The 6,655-nt window shown below is 42.4% G+C and overlaps 1 pseudogene; it reads left to right on the top strand.

Moving 5' to 3' along the window:
* The first annotated feature begins 5,200 nt into the window (after window positions 1-5,200).
* On the top strand, window positions 5,201-6,363 carry LOC118977479 (protein lin-28 homolog A-like; annotated as a pseudogene).
* The last annotated feature ends 292 nt before the right edge of the window (window positions 6,364-6,655 follow it).

Below are 6,655 nucleotides of genomic sequence, written 5' to 3' on the forward strand. Positions count from 1 at the left end.
GAAGTTGCCACAGGAAGAAGAAATTAAAAAACATGATCATTTGTTGCCTTTTTTTGCTATTACTGTAGGTGGTGAGATTGATTTTCTTTTTGCACCCAGAGAAGCGAGCTATAAATGAACCTTCCAAGGTGAACAGAGGGAGAATGCCTTTCCACACAACCTTCTGCATTCTCACTCATCCGTTTGCCGTGATGCCTGGCTGCAGGGAGAAGGTCCTGGTGTGTCAAATCACTTTTGGCTAAAGTGCGGAGTCTGCTTGCCTACCTTCGCTGTCCTTCCCATGCTCTTTCTCCTCTGGGGAGGTATACTTGCCCAATGTCACCCTCATCATCCTTATCAAATCTGCTTTGAGAAAATGTTGTCTTAAAACATTTTCTGACTGGTGTGGCTCAGTTGGTTGGGCCACATCCCACGAAGTGAAAAATCACAGGTTGGATTCCCAGTCAGGGCAAAGGACTTGGTTGTGTTTTCTTCCCCATGTGGCCTGAGAGGCAACCAGTCAATGCTCACTTTGATGTTTCTCTCCCTCATTTTCCCTCTAAATATATAAATAAATTTTAAACTGCCACTTCACCCCCCTGGTCCAAACAGGAAGCAAACCTTAAAGCAAGGCGAGGACTGGACTGACCCAGTCTGGGAGGCCCGCAGGACTCAGCCTGGTGTCAGCTGAGGGGAAATCTCCTGCGATCTTTACAATGAGCAGTGAATTTGTGGCAGTGGTGGAAAATTTTGTCGCACAAAATTGTGACCCTGTGGGTGTTAGTGTTCGTGTGTGCCTTTGTGGGTGTCTCTCTCCTGTATGTACCACTCTTTGGCCTTGTGTTTTGTGCCTCTCTTTCTTTCTCTTCTCATTTCCTTCCCTTTTTTTATGATATTGAAAAAAATGTGTTACTTTATCAAATAATTACATTTTCTGTATATTTTATGTTAAGAGTGAAAGTAAGATGTCACTTAATTGCAGGTTTGGGATCAGCATACTTTATATTTCTTTGTAGCACTTACCACTAACTGTCATTGTCTTACGAATTTATTGGCTTATCTCTCCCAATAGGGTGCAAACTGCCTGCAGGCTGGGCATTTGGTCTGGTTCTGGAGCAGTACCCCTGTTGGGTCCACACTACGGCCACACCAGAGCTTCTCCATTTACCCTGTCCCAATCCTAGTCCTTTCCCTTCCACCTAAAAGTAATCACATTTTAACTTCTATGGTCATTTCCTTGCTTTCCTCAAAGTTATATCACCTAGGATACACCTCTAAACCCTATAGTGTAACTTATTTTAAAAAACATGTGTATCTTTTAAGTCTTTCAATTTTCCAAATGTGAAAAAACGTCTTCGGGGGAAAAGTCCAGAAGCAATCTAAATGTCTATCAATAGGGGTTACTTAAATAAATTATGTTATATTTATTCATTGATATATGTGGTAGATATTACTAGTGCTCACCAATATTTCTTGACCCCTCTCCTGAGTGCATGGAAGGAATACTCTTCCTTGCTTCTTTCAGGTTGGGCAAGCTGATGTAACTTCCTGAAATCTGAGAAGCATGTTCAGAGTCCATGTGAGATGCTCCATGCTCTCTTCTGGTGCAGCGATTGCAGAAACAAACATTGGGAAGGAGAGTCACAAGACAGAAACAGCGAGAGCACTGAGCCTTCAGGGAGGACAGCAGAATACATAAACAGGCACAATAAATAAACTTGTGGTGTAAACCCACTGAGATTCTGGTGTTGTTTGTTATCATAGCGTAACCTAGATCATCCTGATTGATATAGTATAGTATATCGTACAGCCAATAAAATGAATGAAATATATATATATATATATATATATATATATATATATATATACTTCCCAGTAAATGGAAAATGTCCAACATGTAGGAAGTGAAAAACATAAAGGACATAATTTTATATAGAATTATTTGATTTGTCATTTTATAAAAATGTTATCTATTGAAAAAGAAAGACTGAGGAACTCTTCCAGTCTCCTTCTTTAAAGGAGACTAAAAAGGTATGACAACTAAATGCAAGATATGATCTTGGGTTGGATCTGGAGCCCCAAAATAATAATTTTTATTTTGCTATAAAAGACAGTAGGATATTTAGTGAAATTTGAATGAAGTCTATTGATTAGATAATAATATTATATTAATGTTAATTTCTTTGTTTTTATAATTATGTTATATTTATAAGGAAAAATGTCCTTGTTTTTATACACTGACATACTTAGTGGTAAAGAATATCATATTTGTAATCCAATTTTAAATTGTTCAGAAAACATGTATGTAGATGTATATATAAAGTGAAAGAGAGAAAATAAAGTAATTGTGCCACAATGTTAATATTTGAGAAATTGGGTGAGGGGTGTGTGATTTTTTTGTGCTATTTTTATAATTTTCTGTGTCTGAAATTATTTCAAAACAAAAAGCCAGAAATATCCCTTTATATGTATGTATATATGCTGGAATATGCTTAGAATTTTTTAGAAGATTTTATTTATTTATTTTTAGAGAGGGAAAAGAAGAAAGAGGGAGAGAAACATCAATGTGTGGCTGCCTCTCCATCACCCCCTACTGGGAACCTGGCCCACAACCCAGGCATGTATCCTTACTGGGAATGGAACCCGTGACCCTTTGGTTCACAGGTAGGTTCTTAATCCACTGAGCCACATCAGCCAGGGCTGCTTAGGAATTTTTTGAACATATGTAATATAGTTATCTCTGAGTACGTAGATGAGTAGGTGAAACTGGAGTTCCAGGGTTGAAGGGAAACTTTTACTTTTCTCTGGGTATGTTTTATTCCATTTGAATTCTTCAGAGATAATCAGTGTTTGTTGTTTTTAGACACAGAGTTTCGAGCTAATGTGTATGGCAGGAATAGATAAAATGATGAAGATGAAAATTAAAAACCTAGCAATAACTTTTATCAAGATGCACTCCTGGGCTAATAACTTGTATGGCGAGTGGCAAAAGAGGTGTGTCTAAGAGAAGACACGCTCATATTGTACATTTGGAGCTATGAATTCAATACAGTCCATTGGGAAAACAAATAAAATAAAAAACTGAATCTCTTTCCCCAGTAATCTCACTGCTGGGAGTTCTTAGAAATAAAGGTACCAGTACATAAGAACAAGCATAAAAGGACTTTTACTGAAGCGCTTTCTGTAGGGACAAAAATTTGAAAGTGAAGTGTNTTTTATCAAGATGCACTCCTGGGCTAATAACTTGTATGGCGAATGGCAAAAGAGGTGAGTCTAAGAGAAGACACGCTCATATTGTACATTTGGAGCTATGAATTCAATACAGTCCATTGGGAAAACAAATAAAATAAAAAACTGAATCTCTTTGCCCCAGTAATCTCACTCCTGGGAGTTCTTAGAAATAAAGGTACCAGTACATAAGAACAAGCATAAAAGGACTTTTACTGAAGCGCTTTCTGTAGGGACAAAAATTTGAAAGTGAAGTGTATGCCCATCAATAGGGAAATAATTGACTAAATTGTGGTATATCCACATCATAGAATATTAAGCAACACTGAATATTACATAGTTAAAAGAATGAGTCAGCTCTCTATCAGTTGACTAGGAGAGATTTCTGGGATGCATTTTTACAAAGAAAGGAAATGCAGAAAATGTTATAAGCCTCCTTTTATTTTGTAAAACAAGCAGGAGGAAACCCCATGTATGTCTATGTTTATCTAATTGGGAGAGCAGAGAGAAGGTGTGCAAGGACACACACGAGTTGTTCATTTGCTCAGAGTGGAGAAAAAGGGTCATCGGGGAGAAGGGAAGAGAGAGATGGTAAGCGAGACGGAGTTAGAAGCAGAGCAAGGGTCGTAAGCAGTAATTTATTCAGCACCTCATAATAAGCTTATCACCTACCAATACAGAGTGGGCTGATGCTTTGCAAATAAAACTTTAAATTTCTGAAAACTAACATATGTTTTTGTATAGCTTTTACGGAGCTCTGGCGGCATGGGTGTTTTACATAAATTAGGAATGCGTGCTGTACATTCCAAGTTTAGCAGTGCAAACTCCCTTCTGTACAAAATTAAATAAACAGACTTTAGTGTATGTATTGAAATGACAGCAAAACAGCAGTGCTTTTTGTTAAGTCGGAGTCGCTCAAGAAACTAGACAGATGAAGCAAGCTAAGGAGCAGGGTTTATTAGTGGGGAAAAAGAGGGTAAGTGGAGCCAACCAAGCGAGGTTCAGACTCGCTCAGTTGCTCCTCTAGCGAGGTTTTTAAGTGCAAAAACCCCGGAAGGGTAACTGGTTGGGGTGTCAGGGTCTGATTGACTAGACTTGGTTGCTGGGTGCCATTTCTGCTGACGAGTGTTCTTCATACATCTCGCCAAGCTCAAGTTAAAGCTGCATTCTGTTATGCTGGAAAGGTCAACCCCAGACCCCAGTCTCAGCCGGGGGCATCTGTTTGTCCCAGGTAGGGTTGGCAGGCAGTTTCCCAGGCAGGCATTTTCCCAGGCTACGGTTTCCCACGGTACAGTTTTCCCACCTGGTGATTTTCCATTCCTCCTAGGCCTAATTAGGTCTGTTATGTTTGAAACCTAGGCAGTCTGCCTGCTGGTCATTATTTGCCATTCTCCGCCCCCCCGCCCCCCCCCCCCCCCGCGCAAATACCTCTGAAGAAATAGCACTCAAAAAACAGAGGTAGATAATCTTTAAGACATACAATTTTCCCTGGCTGGTGTGGCTCAGTAGGTTGAGTGGCGCTGAGGTGTGTGCAAGGCATCCGATCTATGTTTCTCTTCCTCTCTTTCTTCCTCCCTTCCCCTCTTTCTAGAAATGAATAAGTAAAATATATTTTTTAAAAAGACAATTTGGGAAACTGTAAATTTATGGTCCACCGTATTCCACTGTCATGAAAATAATTATATATTGAACAAATGCAAGAAAATTAAGAATCCACTTTTTAATATTAGTAGTATTATTGCTTGGACTTTTAAGCATAAAAAGTCCCATTGCATGCATCACTTATCCTCAGAATGATTTGCGTGAATGCATTCCTACATTGATTTGCATAAATTTTCCATATTAAAAGTTAGGAAAATTCACTTTTAGAGTCTTTTACTAGTGAAAACAATGAAGCTCTTTTCAGCAGTAAAATACAGGGCATTTAATTTTTGCGGATTTCTCTGGGGCGACCAGCCTCCCGACCTGGGGCCTGGGGCCTCTGGCTTAACCGACTGCCACGGGCTCTGCATCAGACGAGCAGGCTGCTCGTGGCTGCGCCAGGCGCCGGAGGAGGTGCGCGAGGAGGCGCCAGAGGGCTCCGCCGGGAGGCAGAGAAGCCGCAGCCGCTGCAGGGTGGCGGCAACTGTAAGGGGTTCAACATGCTCACAGGTTTCCGCTTCCTCAGTGACCACCCTCGGCCGGGTCGCGCTCGACCCACCGGTGGATGTCTCTGTGCACCAGGGTAAGCTGCACATGGAGTGCTTCCGGAGCATGAAAGAGGGTGAGCCAGTGGAGTCCACTTTTAAAAAGTCGACCTGGGTGGGGCCTGGAATCTATCCGAGTCACCGGCCCTGGTGGGGTGTCCTGTATTGGGAGGAAGAGGCTGCCAAGGGAAAAGAACCTGAGGAAGCGCAGGTCTAAGGGAGACAGGTGCTACAACTGTGGAGGTCATGCCCAAAAATGCCAGCTGCCACCCCTGCCTAAGGAGTGCCATTCTGCCAGAGCACCAGCCATATGGTAGCATCATGTCCACTGAAGGCCCAGCAGGCCCCGGCTCACAGGGAAAGCCAGCCTACTCTTGGCTCCCAGATGCTCAGGATTGAGCCACAGGGGGGTAGGATCCTTATGTGATCAGGAAGTTTCAAGGAGCAGGCACCAATCAATAGATTGGAGAAAGTGGGGACAGGGTCGGTAGGGGACAACTGGTGCTACCCTGTATTCAGGCCAGGTTCCACATCATCACCCCTCTTCCCTCCTGTGGGGGCGGGGTTCTGAGGGTGTGGGGTGAGGCAAAAGAACTCCAACCAGCTCTATCCAAATGCATGTGAGGGCTTTGGGGGAAATCTCTCCCTACAGGCTTTGCATCTCCCCCCCCCCCCCAATCTCCATCTTTTGAAAATGACCCGCATAGGGAAGTTGTTTTCCTTTTAAAGAAAGATATGTAATAATAATATTTCCCCTGCTAGAATGAAAGGATTAGCATGAGACTTGCTTGATGAACCCAGCCCACAAATGACTATGTTCTATGAGAGGGAATCTCCCGGTTATGGCAGAGTTTCTCCACATCTTGTTTCCTCATTACTCACTCTTGGAACAGGGTGCTGAGAATTGCCCCAAGCAGTGGGCTGCGACAGTAGCAAAAGGGATAGTTGGGGAACAGCTGCAGACCTGCTGCTCCTGAGCTCACTCCCACCCCATTTCTGGCCAGTATAATTTGATCCCTTGAATAACGCACCTTGGGTCCCACTTTCTCCAGAATGCTAAGTACTAGCCTGTGTGCAGATGATGTATCTTGTGCATTTTAACTTTTGGGGGGGGGTAACATAAATATTCCGCTTTTGTCTTTTTGTGTACTTTAATCTAAGACCCTTATTTGTGCACGGTGTTCTCAGGTACATGAGCAATCTCAGGAGGAGGTGGGCTGCAGCGCTGGGTCTGCATGGCAGGAACGCTTTTTGTGTTGTTT

The sequence above is a fragment of the Sturnira hondurensis genome, unplaced genomic scaffold (assembly GCF_014824575.4).
Source record: "Sturnira hondurensis isolate 20B ecotype Veracruz unplaced genomic scaffold, ASM1482457v3 Scaffold0021354, whole genome shotgun sequence".
In the NCBI taxonomy this organism is placed as follows: domain Eukaryota; kingdom Metazoa; phylum Chordata; class Mammalia; order Chiroptera; family Phyllostomidae; genus Sturnira; species Sturnira hondurensis.